Here is an 18,613-nt window from a genome sequence, read left to right as displayed (position 1 = left end):
GGACAAGAAGAGTAACAACAGGACAAAGGAGAGGTCATTCAGCGCTATTTAAACCTGTTTAAGGTCACAGGAAGACCAGGTAATGATGACTGATTTTATGCGCCCACCATTACCAGCACAGATGATACTTTTTACATGACTGAATCTCGTCCAAATTCAGAACCGTCTCACCTGCTCTAGAAACAGCTCAGACAGATGTGCTGCAGAGCTGTCCACCAGTTTCAGTATCTGCTGATCAGCTTCAGCATCATTATTTTATACTATGTAGTCCTAATCGTTATGACAGAAAATAAAATTGGCTACGTGTCACTTTATACATTTCTTGACTTTCAAAACCTCCAGTTGATCTGCCTCTCCTGTTAATGTGCTGCAACTTCCAAAGCAGAGGGCCAAAAAAGGGCTTAGCAGTTTATGGTTTCCCGTTTCTGGAACTATTTAAAATTGTAAAATTAACACGTCCAACTCTTGGCATCCCTTAATTGTCTTTTCAGTCAACTAAATCAACCAGGAGCTGCCATGTCTACAGATAGAGACAAAAGTTTGAGAACTAACACAAATGCTTTTTTTTTTGGCAAACTCTTGAAGCTTCGGGTTTTAGAGAACGTTCTTTTAGAATATTGGGTAATCACAAAAATATGGCCCAAATATTTATTGAATCATTGCAATGAAATGTTAAATGTTTAATGTGCAACTAAAATGTATTTCACTCTAATTTACTCTAATTAGCAGAGTGATGTAAATGAAAAATGCCAGGTGTTTTTCAACTCATTTTCTTCCTGGATTAGCAATCATTCTTTCAAACAAAAATGTATAGCTGTCATTGCTTTGTATAAAAATGTCTTCAGGAAACTGCTGCTAGGAGTACTACAGGTAAAAGAACAGTTTTCTGTATCATCAAGAACAGTGAGGAAGGCATTACGATGTCCAAAAATGCCAAGCAAGCATGATGTCCTACTAATTGTTTCCACCAGTACAGACTTGGTCTCAATTATCAGCAGGTGGGTGTAAGTACTTATGACAAACAGGTAGGCAACCTTTGTCCAAGAAAACTAAATGGCAGACTAAATTTCTGCAGGAATTTACAACAGAAGACTGCTGCAAAGTTAATTTCTCTGATGAACATTGCTTCTGATTACACTGCCATGAATGTTGTTGTAGACCTGCAGGTTGTCATCTCTGTTCCAGTTTTTAGCATTGTATCAGCATACAGACCTATAGCAAAGACATGAAGGCTGTGGTCTATGAAAATATTTGAAAGGAAATAAAATAAAACTACATTTTAAACCTAAACTTATTATAAGTCTTGTAAAATCATGAAGCTAAAATATGGTTAAATGATATTAGCTACCAAAAGGTTTATTAAAATCAACAACTTAACTTGAATGTTCAGTTGTCTACAGGTCTCTGCAGGAAAAATGTCATGACCCGTGGGTGTTAAGTCTTGATTTTCATTTGTGTTTGTTTCTTCATAATTCCCTCGTTGTTTATGTTCTTTAGGCCTTTGCACATTCATGCGTTCATTAATGTTAAGAACATGTTTCCATATTAGTTCATTCCTTTGTGTTTATATTGTTAGTTTATTCTTGTGTTCTTGTCTTTGTGAATTTGGATTTATTTTTGTGTAAGTTTCCCCTTGGTTAATAATAATAATAATAATAAGGTTTCTTGCTTTGCTTTGGTCTGCTCTACATAATCCCCTTATTAACTCACCTGCACTTAATGTCATTCTCCACACGTCCCTCACTATCTAATCTTCTGTTTTTCTTTTGTTCATTGCTGCATCCTCCTGTTAGACTGCCTGACATCTCTGTTTTTTGGTGGCGACAGTGGTAGAGGTTTGTCCTGTAAACGGTGGGTTGCCGGTTCGAACACCCGTTCTGTCCGTCTCAGACTTTGAGTCATTGGGCAAGACACTTCACCCTCCTTGCCTGCTGATGGTGTCAGAAGGATCGGTGGCACCTTTGTATGGCAGCCTCACATCTGTCAGTCTGCCCCAGTGCAGCTGTGGCTACAATGCAGCTCACCACTGTCAGTGTGTGAATGTGTGTACGAATGGGTGGATGACTGAATGTAGTGTGAAGCTCTAATGGGTCTCTGGGTACTTGATAAAGCGCTATATAAAAGTGCAGGCCATTTGCCATTTACATTAAAGACTCGCTGAGTTATCAAATTAACAGCGTGCAGTAAACTTCTATATGCTAACAGTGTTATGATGGCAAAATACAGCACACAGTCTTGTAGACAAAGTGAACTGAGAGAGACTGATACAACAGACATGCAAAACATGTCCTGCCATATGGATTTAAAGAAAATGATGAAGTTGTCCTTTTAGGGCAAAGCTAGGTCAGCTTTACTTGGATCCTCTCTGTTGAGCTTCAGCTTCGGGTGTTGGTATGGGGTCAGCTGTGAAGACAGACTGGATGTAAAATCAGTTTGTATTTCAGCTGCTCTATATGATCATGCCTTGTAGCAACCACAAGGTGCAAAGTCAGACAGACAGAACCAGATGGAGTTGCAGCCACAATCACCCGACCATCTACGACACCATCAGGAGACCATGATAGCAGAGGATCAATCTATCCATCTGTCCATTTGAGCCATCGTCTAGACCCGCCTATCCTTGCAGGGTTGCAGGGGGGTGGTGCCTATCTCCAACAGTCATTGTGTTAGAGGCAGGGTACACCATGGACATGTTGCCAGTCCATGACAGGGCAACACAGAGACACACAGAAAAACCACCAGAGACACACACACACACACACACACTCACTCATAAATAGAGACACATTAACCTAACAGTCATGTTTTTGGTCAGGAACCCATGCATGCACAGAGAGACCATGCAAACTCCATACAGAAAGACACCAGGATTGGATTTTAACCCAGGACCTTCTGGCTGCAAGAGAACAGTGCTACCAACTGTGCCACTGTGCAGTCCCACAGAGGATCTGCCTGTGATACAGACCAATATTTATTTACACACAGACACACACTGAGACTATATTTCGCTCTTTTCTGGATAACTGCACAGTATTCCCTACTAATATCTGGCAACATTCATCCACATGATATGTGTAGTGGAAACATTGTCCTAAAAGAACAAAAAATTAAATGTATGCCAGCAATGATCTTTACCTTTTCAGTTCTGTGTAAAACATCTTTAAATAAAGTGTTTCTCGTTCCTCACTGCAGCGCTGCCAAAACGTACCCACACTGATTCCTATTAACCATGCGGCGCAGGAAGCTGGTTGGACAAGGTTAGGATTTCTGGAGTATCTGTCTTCTCGTTAATAGCTGTGAGGTTTAAAATGTACTGGAGAGGCTACTGAAATATGATAGTGTGGTGCCTGGAATGCTTGATGCTCCGGGAAGGACTCATTGCCGTAGACCAACAGCCACATGGAGGAGCATTACGAGAAAGAGGATGTTGCAACTAAGAACCATTTGGAGTAAATGTGGAATATCTGACAAATAAATGTTTGCTTCATCAGATGATGGACTAAGAGAACAACAGGACAAGTACACATTTCTCTTGAACTCAGCAGAGTCTTCTGTGATGCCACCAAGCACTCTGTATTTCCACTGTGATGTGAAAGCATTCGTAAACCTTAAATCTTTTCACATTTTGCAGAGATACAACCCAAACTTTCATATATTCTTTTTGTTATTTTAACAGATAGACCAACAGAAAGCAGAACAGAGTTGCTAAGTGGAAAGAAAAGCAGACACAATTTCACTTTTTTTCAAACAGACGAATCTGAACAGTGTGTTCAGTAAGGAGAGATGATATGAATAAAATATTTATTGAGATAATGATAAAGGAAAATATAGAAACTACTTAAAAAATTTTTTTGGGAAATATTGTATATATATAGTATATACTATATATAGTATACTATATACTATATATATAGTATATTGTATATATGTATATATATGGCACTGACTGCAATTCACTGCATACAGTCAAAGCCCTAAACACACACATACTGCTCTTAAAAACAAAACATTCGCATTATCAAATATCCTATTTCAGCGAGCCAGTTACATGAAGCAGTGGCAATGTACTGCTAAACTGCTATTAATAACTGCACTTAATCTACTGATCCCCCTGTTGATTCACACCCCCACAATGCAGATGAGGACTGTGCAATATGACATTTAATTAATAATGCCAGGTATTGTGGATTCATAGCTGCTAACAGTAGGTGAGACTCTGACCCTCCTTGTAACAGCAGAACAAAAGCAACAACCTTTTCTGCTGTTTTTCCACCTAATCCAAACAGTAGACGTGGACTTTAACAACTTAAATTGCAAAACAAAACTGCACATTTTCAAAATAAGTACATTAGACTGGTTAATATATGTGTAAAAACAATTCAGAACTCAAGATCTAAGACAAACCTAAATCCCTGTGGCAATAATCAGCCCACACAGATGCTAAACAGACCCCAAACATATTCCACTAAACACAAAGGAAAATGGTCGACACAGTAAGATAAATGCACATTAGCCAAGCGCCGAAACATCACATCAATAATCAGGGATCTGTGACTGACAGAGCACCCTTTCAAACGAGACGTCACATTTCATTCATTGCAGGCTACTGTTCAAGGTTTGAGATAAATACAGGACTATGTGGCCAGAAGCTTTAACTTATCTGTATTTGTAGTATTATGCGTCATATTACTACAGCTGAGCAAAATGCACAAAGAAATATCACAGCAAACTAAAATATTAATAATAGCTTATGAGATATATTTTTAAAAGTTGTCATAAACTAAACACAGAATTCATTTAAGAATTGCCATACTACTGGCAATATATTGATGTACAAATGCCATTTGCAGTACTTTTTAAAAGTGCAAATATGTTATTACCTAAAAAATATATATATAATAATAGTAATAATAATACAAGTCCACATGAAATGTGGCAATTTCTACTCCGTTTCTTGTTTCTCAGTAAATTGTTGAAATTGTTTTATTGCCCAGCTCTACACATAACTTCTTCAAATGAACCCTGACACAGACAAGAAAACACCGGCGCAAAGTTGACATTAAAAGGTGTAAAAATATTACCAAGAAATTGCGACTAAATCCCAACAGCTGACTCTGATAAAGCTCAGACAGCCTATTAACGCAGGCTATGTTTTCTTGCAGAAAGCTGTACTTTTTTAACTTAAAGTACAACGTGATCCGAAACTTCAGAATATAATCACCAATAGCCAATAACGGTAAACTCCCCAATCTACCATTTATGGAAGACTGATGAGAAGAAAGCCATAGTTGAAAAGAGCCAAAACATCTCCCATTGCAGTTTGCTGTAGGACATGTAGAGCTAACACCAGATGTGGATGAAACCAATGAGTTCTGTCCCGGTTCCGCCCCCTTTGTTTTTACATTTCCAGCTTTTTACATTCTCCAGGTTGAGACAGAAAAGACAACACAGCAACCAAGGAATGTAAAAAAAGAAAGGTGGTAAGAAATGGGCTCAGAGAAACCTGTTACAATGAGAGTATATATGGAGCTAAATTGGGACCATAAAGTTTGTTCAACAGAGAAACATTTGAACCTGAAAAATTATTTTGAAGCTCCACAAAAAAAATTCGAAAACTGGAAGTTTTGCAACTGGAAAAAAAATAAAAAATGTGAAACTGAAAAAAAAAAAAAAGTTCAACACTACTTTTCAGATTCAAGTTTTTTTTTTGCACTTGCAGATTTTATTTTTTCAGCTTCAAACTTCTGGCCCTGTTTTGGCTGTGGGGGGCGGGGCCTAAGATCACGGGGGTGTGGAATCATGACTGACAGCTCAACGCAGCGGCTGAACAACATGTTCCCAGCTGTTGCATTGCAGGGACCGTGGGAACTGGAATTATCTGTAATACATCATCGATATTCTATATGTATGTGACTGGTTTTGAAAGATAACATGCTTCACCGATAGAAGCAGCTTACGTGAATACATGACGCGCATCTCAGAGGAGAAAATATGATCTTGACCGATTTGCACAGCATTTTGAGGCCGTGTTGTTTCCCAGGCTCTCAATGACATAGACCGCGTCACTGCGATAAAACCAGGATAGTGGATTAAGACAGTATTTTCCGGATATCTTTTCATAATTAAGCCTGGACTTATTTTCACAAGGACTGGACTCGGGTTTCGGTTTACGCTGCATTTTTGGTTAAAACATGTTTGTTCTTCATTTAGTGAAATGACTCACAGCAGATAGTGTCCAGACATTTTACTCAAGTAAGAGCAGTGACACTTAATCATAGTATTTCACAAGCGATTGTAAAAAGTATGATGAAGTTAAAACACTTATAAAAGTAAGTTTTTTCAAAAATGTTACTCAAGTAAAAGTAATAAGTTACTATGTCCCCCAAGACACTTTTAATTTGATAAAAACTTTATCTAAAAAAATAAATACTTCAGTAAATGTTTTTTGGAAATATGTGTGAGGGAATAAATATAAGGGCTGGGGAAAATAATACAATAATAAATTGACATCTTTTATTTTGTTGCATTTAATGGCGCGTTCATTCAGTTCTTACCCCATGGTCTTGGCTTTTTTCATTCATCGCACAATGCTACAGAGAGTGCCTGACAAAAACAAATCTCTCCACACACACTCCTGGGATCTATGTTACAAAATAATATTAACTCAGTATACAATTGAAAGAAAAAGACACCAAAGGAAAAAGTGACTTGGTGTTCCTATAAGAATGAACAAACGTGAAATTATAGAAGCTCACCAGTCAAAGCACAAACATATGAAGGAGAACACAAAACACCTTATCTTGACCATTTATCACCACTGACTAGGAGCGAGCAGAAAAAAAGGCAGAAAACCTGTGCAGGGACTTACCAGATCGATTTCCTCCTACCACAGAAAGACAGCAGGCACTAAAACACAAACCCTCAAACTGAATCTTCCCATCTCCCCGCCTGCTTGCTGGCTGGGAGTCTTCTCAGCTCACCTGAACAGACCTGAAACTCTAGTTTTGTCTTTTTGTTTTCCGCTTTCCTAAAGGCTTGTGGTGCTCCACCCCTTTCACTTCACTGCTCCCATGTAAACAGAAAGAGATTAACCCCCCCCCATTCTGGGCTTACAAACAATTTCTGATCAAACCATACTGGGGGAAACAGATTATAACTGAATTTAAAATCCAAATACAACCAGCTACTAATTATCTACTTCCTGAATTAGATTTTTAACCTTAACTTTAACCGTAACCTAACCTTTGAACCCTAATTTGACCTTTTCTAAACTGTTGAATGCACATGTCCAACTGTTCAATGTTTCGGTACTTTTGTGCAACTCGTTCTGTAACAAGGAGCTTAATGGTAAAATTAACAGCAGGTGTTGGACCCATGAATCCGACAAATTTCCTGGTTCCTTCAGAGCTGGTAGTTTAACTGTCCTCCTCATCATGCTGTTCACATTTTAACATCATGACACCAAGACGAGACCTAACAATCTACAGTACCACACCATTGTAAGGCTTCAGACAAGATGTTCTCAGACGGAAGTGGCCACTGAGCTTAGACTGTCATCAGTAGGTGGCAACAGAGAGACTGGAAGAGTCACAGAAAGGCACAGAAGTGGACGTCCTCTGATCATGTCCCGCACTGATGACCTCTTCATTGTGATGAATACTGCTTAACTCCAGACTCATTTAAGGGACGTGAGAAGCACCCAAATGTCATGTCAGAGCATTCCAACCGTTTACATCAGCATGGTCTGCGTGTAAGACGATCTGCAAGGGTAGCATAGGCATTATCCTTACATGGGCAAGGGAACATTAATGGTGGACGAGGGACCAGTGGATGTCAGTGGTGTTCTCTGATGAAAGTTGTTGAGCAGAAATGATGACAGCTAACGATGTTGGAGATGTCGGGGAGAGCGCTATGCATCAGCCACTGTTGTCACCAGACGAACCTTTGGTGGTGGTGGTGTTACAGTGTGAGCAGGTGTGTCTGGTCAATACAGAACAGCCCTACATTTTGTGAATGCCCATACTACCTGAATAACATCATTAATCCAGTCATTGTGCCCCTGTATGAAAAACACATGCCTAATTTCAACTTCATGGATCATAATGCTCCATCTCATTGAGGTCGCATCACAAGGGAACAGCTGCTGGAGACTTGGGAACATTGAATGGAGTGGCCTGCACACTTTCAAGACCTGAATCCCATAGAAAACCTATGGCATCAGCTGAGTCACAGTGTAAAGGCTCATAACTCTGTACCCCAGAACCACAATGACCTGAGGGCCGCCCTTCAAGAAGAGTGGGATGCCATGACTCGGCAGACAATAGGTTGACTTGTGAACAGCATGAGACACTGTTGTCAACCTGTAATTCATGCTCAGAGCACATGACACATTACTGAGACTTTGACATTTTCTGTTGTGATTTACCCACCACTGTTGTTGGCTTTTGTTTCAATATATTGTTTTAGATGAGGAAATCACCTTAAATGCACTACTTTCATGACAGAACATCATTGTAGCATCACCTTTAAACGTTTTCCATAAATTTCACTTGACAGCCAAATATCCCAAATGTTATGCGAGTAGTGTATATTGCTTACTCTTCTTACAATGCATTTCTGATACATGTAAAAACACCATTTTACCACTAGATGGAGCAATATGTTCACCAACTAATGCTAGGTTTAGCTCCTGTTAAATTACACATTAAGACAAAGTTTGAAAGGAATAGTAGACTTCTTATTAGTTTCCAATGTTGATTTTTGGCTAAACTGCAAGTGTGTGAGTGTGTATGTGTGTATCGATCAGCAGCACAAATGTTATCTCCACCCTGTCAGTAATGAGGCTTTGTAATGTCTGATCAAGTCTTAGCTAAATTTAATGAAATATCTATAAAATACATCCTTACTTCTAGCTGATTGTTGTAATTCTAATCAAATGATTGGTTCTGAAAATAACTCAGCCATGATAACACCAGTCATTTAATGCCATGGTTGGACATAGTGCTCAGTTTCTTGTCTTAACACCTCTTCCACACTCCTTTGACCGTGTCCCATCTCTCCCCTCTGGTTCCCATGCAGACACAGCAGCTCTTTGTCTCTCTCTGACCCATTAACGAAGAAGAGGAGTAACAGTTGCTATCAGTCTCTGCTGACACATTCTAGCATCACTCTTCCTTTCTCTCACACAAGTACAGTGCCATCATTAAGTATTCACACCCCAACACTTCTCCCAGACTTTGTTACGGTACAGTTATTCTATCTTGAGACATTTTTAAAGATTAACATTTTTTGTAGATTTGTTGAAACACCTTTGGCAGTAATCACAACCTAAAGTCTTGTTGGGTACGTCTCCAGAAGCTTAGCACAACTGGTTTGGATATTTTCTTCCATTCTTTCCTGCAGATCCTCTCCAGTTAAGTCAGGTTGGAACAGCAACAGCCATAGCCTGACAATTTATAGGCCTTTCCCTAGATGTTTAATTGGATTTAAGTCCGGACAGTGAAACTCAAGGACATTCACAATCTGCTCCTGAAGCTACTCCTGTTGGAAAAAGAATAGCCGACAGATTCTGCTGCTGTCATCTTACTTATGGAGACATAGAGACATGTTTCCCAGTTTCTGCCAAAGAAAAACATCCCAAAACCAAGGTGCTGCCTTGGGCTTCAAAGTCAGGATGGTGTTAGCAAGGTGATGAGCATGGCTTTCCAATGCTGAAAAAGTTATGTTCTGTTCTCTTCAGGCCAGAAAACTTTGTTTATTCTCGTCTAACAATCTCTAAGGTGCTTTTGTGGCAAATTTCAAGAAGACTGCCATTGGTAATGAGTGGCTTCTGTCTGGTCACTGTACCATAAAAGGTCTGGTTGTTTGATTGCCTTAGAAATAATCCAACATAGTGACCATCTGGGTTTTAGGCAACAGTCTGGCAAATGCCCTTCATTTGCATTTACTCAGTTTGGTCAGATGGACAGATATGAGGAGAGTTCTTGTGGTTCCAAACTTCTTCCATTTGTTCTTGAAAAGCACCCTGATATGCACCTTCAAGTGTGTTCAATTCCAAATAATGTCACATCAACAGAGCTTTCCATAGGTGGACTTCAATCAAGTTGTATAAGCATCTGAAGGGTGATCAGCAAAAATCAGTGGAAATCAGACTCACCTGACCTTAAATTTGAGTGTCATAGAAAAGGGGGTGAAAAAAATAAAATGTCTGAAAACATGTCTCGACTGTTCTAATTTCTAACTTTTTGGAAGTTAACTATTCTTAAATTAGTTTTAGAATAAATCTGTAATGTAACAGAATATGGAAAAGTGAAGGGTTGTGTATCAATTACTCTGATCGTAGACACAAACTACAAAAACAATCCACTACCCTGTAATGCGGACATGAAGACTGGAAGGCAGCTGGGTGAAAACTGGGGTGGTTTTGCAGAGAACTAAAAGAAAACTGTTGCTAATATGAGGGCTGTTGAGCTTAAAATTCAAAGTGCCTGAACAAAATTCTACTTATTAAATTTACAAAAAGCAGACATGGAGCATTCGTTCTGAAACAGCTTTAACAGCATTAAGTAGATGATGGATTTCCAGAACAGTTCCGCTAAAAAAAACATGCACATACTCACAATGATGAGAGGCACATAGAGGGTAAAGCAGAGAGATGTAAGCCTTGCTAATCTGTGAGCCCTAAATGTCACTGTGGTTTAATAACCTTCATCCTGAGCAGATAGTGCATGAGTGCATTACTCTACCTGGAGTGCACTGGCAGGGCCAGCAGTGAGACATGCCAGACAAAGAAGGAGGCAGCTGGCCTGACAGAAGGACAGATGAGATAAAGCAGATCAGAGAGCTGTGATGCAACAGACAGAGACGCTGACAGGGTAAAGTGGGCTCAGGACACTTCTTTGGCATGCTTACACACATGTACATGCATATTGAGTATGTTTACAGGACAAGGTATCAGTAGGAAGTGAAGGTGAGCCCATTAATAGATGCATAATTAATAGAGTTGGAGAGTGAAAGAAGAGAGAAAGAGTGAGGGGAACAGAGAATGGAAAAAGAAGCAAAGATACTGATCAGTGTATGTGTGTGTCGGATCCTGTGTTCCCCTTGCGCAAGACAAACTCACCAACACTTTACTGGCAACATCATTCACTTATCACCACTAAAATTCATTTTTCATTACTAGAAGTGGTAACATGACAGGAATGCAACACTTGGGTGTACATTTAAAACTTAGCTTTATACCAGCTAATATTGTCATGTAGGTAGACAACTCATAACATTTCATGTTGCGTTACTGGTGCCCTTTCATGACTACGCAGAAATAAAATCACAAAAAAATAGATTTTTTTTCAGCAAACATTTTGACTACAGTTGTTTAACCTTTAACTGAAGTTAAAGTTGAATACTAAAGTATTCATCAACATTTAATCAAAAGTACAGCTCCATGTGGGTCTCAGTATTTTTTGCACTTACAAAAAATCTGAACAGCTCAAGTTATTAATAAGCTCAACGTACCATTTTGTTGTTCAAAGAACGAAATTACAGTTTAATCTATGTTATTGGTAAAATTAGGCTAACAAATTTAAATTAAGTTATCATACCAATAATAGGGAAAGACCAACTTCAGTGTCACTTCGAGAGAAACAATGAGAATATTTTATTAACATCACTGAAAGCAGACAATTTGGTACAGTATCACCAAAATTAGATGTGATAAAGCTCATTCTATAAATAGGAACATTACTTCACTAATCCCTAGAGGAGGTGACCTTTTGTGAATGCAGCTTTCACCCCAACATGAATGCTGTCCTCTGATGCTCAACCATCACGAGATCTCAGATGCATCCGTAATGATGAGTTTCTGTCTACTTAGGTAACTCCAGCTGACAGCATTATTATGTGACACTTTGATGATATGATAATCTGTTACAGCCGTATCTAACCAGACGTGTAGTGAACTAGCTGGTTTCTGGAATAAACTCAAACAGTTCTGCTCTCCCACTCTGACTTGGATTCAACATCCTGACGGTAATCTGTCTCTTGCAGCTCTCTGTAATACGACTACAGATGCTCTCCACTTAAGAGAGCACTTAGGCTGTTCAGCAAAGAAGAATGGGCAAAAATCTTTGTTTCTAGATCAGCAAAGCTGGAAGAGACACTACAGAAATACATTTACAACACCAACGTTTGCTGCAATTCTAGCTTTAAAGTATTGACTTAAGAGTTGAATACAAATGCAAACCACATTTTCAGATATTTATATGTAAAATAAAAAAGCGTAAGAACACCAAGAATAATTTTCCTTCTGCTTCACAAACATACACTGCTTACATTAATCCGTAAACAAATACATTCCGGTGTGTAGCTGTAATAAAAAAAAAAAAGAAAATATTCAGGGGGCATAAATACTTCTGAAAGTGACTCTCAGGTGGTGTGTGGACCTATCTCCTCCTAATCAGGACCTTCAAATCACTTCTCTGTGATACGGTCTGGGCCCCAATGGTAACTCTCAGAAATGAGCATGTCCAGGAAAAAGTTGGGCCCCTAATAGGAGATAGTTGTAAAATCTCTGTGCTTATACGTGACAGAAATAACAAAGCCAAAAGGATAAGAGAAAGTAATAAACAATCAAAAAAAGCCATAAACTGTCAGGTACAACCAGACACAGAGTTAATATCAGCAACTAACTCATATAAACTGGCTTTACTGAACATTAGATCTCTGTCAGGAGAATCATTTTTAATCAATGACTTCATTACTGACCCCGACATTGATGTTATGTTTTTAACAGAAACAAGGTTACATGAATTTAATGAAGCTCCCATTCTGATAGAGGCGACGCCTCTGAACTACAATTTTCTTTGTGAGAGCAGACAGCCAAGAAAAGGTGGAGGGGTGGCCGCTTTGTTTAAAGATTTATTAGAATGTAAAAAAGTACTTCTGGGCAAATTTGACTCTTTTGAATATTTGGCTCTCCAGGTAAAAAACCCGGTCCGAACAATGTTCTTGAATATTTACAGGCCTCCTGAGTCCATTTTGATGAGCTTTTATCTGTTATATGTGTTTATTATGACTGTTTAATTATTGTGGGAGACTTCAACATTCATATGGACAATCCTGAAGACAGAAGTGCAATAGATCTATGTGACACTCTTAGAACTTTTGGTTTGACTCAACATGTTAAACAGCAAACGCACAAACAGGGACATATTTTTGACTTGATCATCACTAAGGGTCTAAACATTTCCAAGGTGTCTGTAACTGATGTTGCTCTATCTGACCACTTTTCTGTTATTTTTGAAAGCATCATCTGCAATGACTCAGTTTGCCAAAGAGACATGATAAGAAAACGCATCTTTAAGGACGGTGCTGCTGAAACCTTTACTCTTCTACCGCCACTTCGCCCTGTAACACTGTAGATGAGCTGGTAGAAAACTTTCATTCTAAAATCTCGGACATCGTTGATTCAATTGCTCCAATTAAAGTGAAAGTTGTTTCTGGGAAGAAAATGTCTCCATGGAGAAGTGCTCCACCAGTCAGAAGTGAAAAAAAAGAGTGTCGAAAAGCTGTGTTTCAACAGTTAAACAACTTCCTAACAATGACCAACTGCTTCAATGTCTTCCAGTCAGGCTTCCGTACTCACCACAGTACAAAGACTGCTCTTGTCAAGGTGTTCAATGACATCCGTATAAATGCAGACTGTGGAAGAACCACAGTGCTGGTATTATTGGACCTTAGTGCAGCATTCGACACTGTTGACACTCCAATTTATTAGAGCGCCTGGAAAACTGGGTTGGCCTTTCTGGTACAGCACTCAATTGGTTTAAATCCTACTTGAAGGACAGGGACTTTTTTGTGTCAGCAGGTAACTTTACATCAGAGAGCACAAAAATCACATGTGGCGTTCCCCAAGGGTCCATCTTAGGGCCCCTTCTATTCAATATCTACATGCTCCCCATAACTCAGATTTTAATAAACAACAACGTAGGTTATCATAACTATGCAGACGACACACAGCTATGTGAGTTACGATGTCACCAGGTGACTATGAACCCATTCAAGCGCTGGGTAAATGCTTAGATGAAATCAATGCATGGATGGGCCAAAATTTTCTTCAGCTGAATCAAAACAAAACTGAAGTAATAATCTTTGGACCAAAGGACGAGCGTTTAAAAGTTAGCACACAGCTTTAGTTAATACAGCTAGAAACAACCAGTCAGGCTCGAAACCTGGGTGTAGTGACAGAGTCAGACCTGAACCTTAAGAGGCACATATATGTAGTAACTAGGTCGGCCTTCTATCACCTAAAGAACATCTCCAGGTTTAAAGGACTAATGTCTCAGCAGGACCATGAAAAACTAATTCATGCATTCATCTTTAGTAGAATTGATTACTGCAACGGTGTCTTCACAGGTCTGCCTAAAACGTCGATCAGACAGCTGCAGTTGATCCAGAACGCTGCTGCCCGCGTCCTCACTAGAACTAAGAAAGTGGAGCACATCACCCCAGTTCTAAAGTCCCTACACTGGCTCCCTGTAGCTCAGAGAATAGACTTTAAAATACTTCTGTTAGTCTATAAATCACTGAATGGCTTAGCACCAAAATACATTACAGACTTGTTGTCAGTGTATCAACCACCCAGACTTCTCAGGTCATCTGGCTCAAATCTACTCTGCAGAACCAGAACCAGAACCAGAACTAGACATGGAGAAGCAGCCTTGAGTTCTTATGCTCCACTAATCTGGAATAAACTGCCAGAAAACTGTAAAAGCGCCGAAACCCTAACTTGCTTTAAATCAAGGTTAAAAACATATTTGTTTAGAGTGGCCTTTGTCTGTGTTATCTAATCATTATAAGTAAAGTTTTCACTCCAACTTTCCTTTCATTTTCTTATCCATCATTCTATTCTATTCTCTTTATTTTTATTTTTTTATTACCTCTGTTTGATTTTCTGTATCATTGTAATGTTTTTCCTTATGTATAGCGCCTTGAGTGTCTTGTTGCTGAAAAGCGCTATATAAATAAACTAATTGACCCACGTCTAAGGCTGCACCCAAGCACAATATGGAGGAATATCATTCTGGCCACTAGTATTTGAGATTTTTTCTTTAAGTCATGCTATGTACCTCATAACCATAGCTGAAGGTAGAAATTTAAATCTACTCTACTCCTTTTCTTACAATGACAGATTGGAGCAGTGCCCACATTACTGCAGACAAAGCACAGATACACCTATCTCACACTCCATCCTACCATCCAAGAACCAATTTTGAGACAGACAAACTTTGCCTTACAAACTTTATTGCTTCAGTGTTGTTAGAACTATTTGTCACATGTTTCGATAGTAGAGACAAGATGTTTCTTGGAACCAAAATGGGCACCGTCTTGATTCCTGAGCTACTTAACACACTAGCCTTGCGACATGGGTGTTTCACTATGCTGCAATATTCACCAAATTCCAATCAGATCATTGAGCTGAAATGGAGGATGTTTTGCTGCCATTTTTCATTCATAGCAACTTGATAGAGCCTACTCCTTTGGATGAGAGGCAAACCAAACATGAATGGTCTCAGCATGTTTCAGTGTCTACATGACACCTGACATTAGGTAGGAATCCCCTGTTCCCTTTATGGAGAATCCCAAAGAGTCTGAAGGAAACTCCATCTGAGAAAATATTTTACCACAGTCATCCATTGGCCAATCCTGGGACCTCTTGCACCATGTCAGTCCGTCATTGACGTTTTTCTCTCTGAAAAGTGGTGTCTTTGTTGCCCTTCCTGTTACCAGAGCAGCTTCCAAAAGTATCCAACTCACTGTGGTTGCCACACACACACCTACCTCCTGGCATTATTTGCAACTCGGTTAAATCCTCATTAGGAGGTAGTCCTGGCACTTGCTAGACTTTCTTGGCCACCCTGTGGCTTTCTACACAGCAGCTGAATGTCTCTCCTTTAAGTTCTTGATGATTCAGTAAAGAGTTGATTTGAATCTAATCTTACTAGCAGCAACATACTTGGCTGTCAAGGATTTTTGATGACCACATGATTCCTTGCATTGGTGATAATCGGAAGAACAATGATTGCTTTAAATCATTTTTAAAGCACTCATTTTACTATTATTATTGTTTCAGAACAACAGTGACATTAACAATTTCTGCTATGCTAACTATAAACTCACTGAAATAATTTAAGTAGGTAATTTGGTCACGCGGCTCGATGGTGGAGTTAATGTTTTTGTACATGCATTAATTTCCTTTAACATTGCCACTATTGTATTTAATGTGATCACTTTTCATAGAAATTTAAGCTAATACGAATGCAAAATATGTCCTGTAATGAGCAATGTGCAGGCTTCTGCAGGGAGGCCTTGGTCTGTTTAGAGTTGCAGATGTTTCAGAGCCCGGTAACAGTGTAGAAGCAAAAATAAGAAATTATGTTAGGATTAAGTGTGATGTTCCTATCTGACTGAAGATTCTTAGATAAGCAATAAATTCTAAGTGTGGAGAGCTAACAGAGCAAGTCAGAGCAAAACAGGATTTCAGCTAAATCTGAGCACTTGCTGTATTTAGTGCCATAGCACATTTGATCGATTGAATCTCATTCACACAAGATCAAACATGAAGCATCAGTCAATGTGGCCTCACAACCTTTAATCTTCATGTGCAGTTTCTAAATCTAACATAAATAACAATACTCTGTCTTTTTTAGACAAGAGAACAAGAAGTGTGAAAACTTCACTGGTTAATTAGTATCACTCTGGATCAACAGGTTATCTACTGATTTCTTTTATACTAAAACAAGAGATCACTTCATATTCCATTAATAGTTCTTATTTGCTCAGAACCACTTAGTGCTTAGGGCTGTACACTTAAATCAAAACCACCACTGGACAGGTTCTTGCCTGTACTAATGGGGCAGACTCTAAGACACTTCTTAAATTTAATGAAGAATTAGAACCAGAGGTATTAACAGAGATTTTGAAGCTTCCGCCAGCTGGGAATTTGTGCAGGTTAAACACACCTGAGGCAGGGTTAAAGAGTAAGTGGATCACATGGGAAAGCCTGTTAGCTGGTTTACTTTTCCTACTCTTAGTTTGATCTACTAATTAACACATTCCCCCACTGTGTAAGGCATTGTGTGGACATACTGGACCGTTGTCTGAAAACATGGGTGGGTGTAACCCCATTTCCTGGTACCTCATTTGGCATAGGGTTTGGTTGCTAGGAACGGGGGATGAGGCATTACATGGGAGGGGGCAGAAGAACAATGCTTCAATTGAGAACCAAGAGGGTGCCCTGAACTCTAAATTTAACACACCCCATTTAAATACCATAAGTCTTTCAACAGTTAACTGTTATCATTGTACTGAAAAGGGTCATTATGAAACTTCACCGCAGAGTCACGCATGTTTGTGATTCTCCTTTGCTTTTCAGACCTTCACTTTCGTGTTCCTTTTTTGAAGTAATTGGCTACAGTTTTTTTGTAGTTATTCATCCTCTGTCACATCTACCATGGTGGAGAGTTTCATGAGCTGATAGACATTTTCCAGCCAATAATAATTTATATTTTTCTGCAACAGCCTCTCTGAGTGGCTGAGGATCACTTGTTGGCACCTCAAAAATCACACAGAAAGAGGAGAGTCCAACACACTCTGACCCCTGCACAAACTATCCCTGCCTCCCCTGCCTCTTCATTCGCTCTGAAGTGCTCTCATCTCTGCTCTCCTGCACATTTCACATATGCACTGCGACATGCAGCCAGCACTTCATCCTTCACTCAAGCAAAACAGTATCTCGTTCTACTACCACAGCTTGGTTCATATTGAGCTTATTGTGCTGCTGCTTTGTCTGTGAAATCTGAGTCCAGTGGATTACAAGACACGTAGACAAAGAGAAAAGAATAAAAACGTGATAAGCATATTCTGAACAGCTTCCTTGTCTCTGCTGAAGAAAAATATTCTCAGGGCATGATGTTGCCACCTCTATGTCTTACCCAAGGGATGGTGTGTTCAGGATGATGTGCCCTGTTAGTTTTTGGTTTTTACATTGGTTTTTATATGTAGGCCAAAAAAGTCAACTTTGGACTAATCTTACCAGAACACCTTCTGCAATGTTTGCTGTGTCTCTACACAACTTGTGGCAAAATGCAAAGGACCTTTTTTATGGTTTTCTTTCAATGATGGCTTTGCTCTTGCCACTCTTGCATAAATTCCAGACTTGTGGAGGACATGATTCCTTGTCCTTTCAACCGATTCTTCCATATGAGCTGTGAATCTTTGCTGCCCCTCCAGAGTTATAATGGGACCCTTAGCTACCTCTCTAAATAATGTTTTCATTGCCCATCCAGTCAGTTAGGGTGAAAGGCCATGCCTTCATAGGTTTGTGGCACATGCTGGCTTGACTACAAAGGCATGCCAGACTAAGATTTCAATGTGTAACAAATAATAAGACCATGATCAATTATGCTCTACTTTGTCTTTTTAACCACATAACCCCCTCCTCCAAATACATTAAAGCATGAGGTTCTAGCACGACAAAATGTTTTCAAGAGGTAAGAATACTTTTGCAAGACATGCAGGAATCTTTCGGAAGAAACGTAGTTACAAACTGCTTTTC

General features: G+C 39.3%; 1 protein-coding gene across 6 annotated transcripts in view; it reads right to left on the bottom strand.

The window, feature by feature from the left end:
* mpp7a (MAGUK p55 scaffold protein 7a) overlaps positions 1-18,613 on the bottom strand; it is a 125,482-nt gene that overhangs the window by 95,398 nt on the left and 11,471 nt on the right. The window contains exon 1 of one of the 6 annotated variants that reach the window (XM_047349580.1): positions 6,869-6,986. The exons of the other annotated variants lie outside the window; for them this stretch is intronic. The gene's annotated coding sequence lies outside the window, so the exon portion shown is untranslated. Of the gene's footprint in view, positions 1-6,868; positions 6,987-18,613 lie in introns of those variants that run through there. 6 annotated transcript variants of the gene reach the window in all.

The sequence above is a fragment of the Girardinichthys multiradiatus genome, chromosome 21, assembly GCF_021462225.1.
Source record: "Girardinichthys multiradiatus isolate DD_20200921_A chromosome 21, DD_fGirMul_XY1, whole genome shotgun sequence".
Taxonomy (NCBI): domain Eukaryota; kingdom Metazoa; phylum Chordata; class Actinopteri; order Cyprinodontiformes; family Goodeidae; genus Girardinichthys; species Girardinichthys multiradiatus.
The sequence above is the reverse complement of the archived record's forward strand: the minus strand, read 5'-3'. Positions and strand labels throughout refer to the sequence as shown.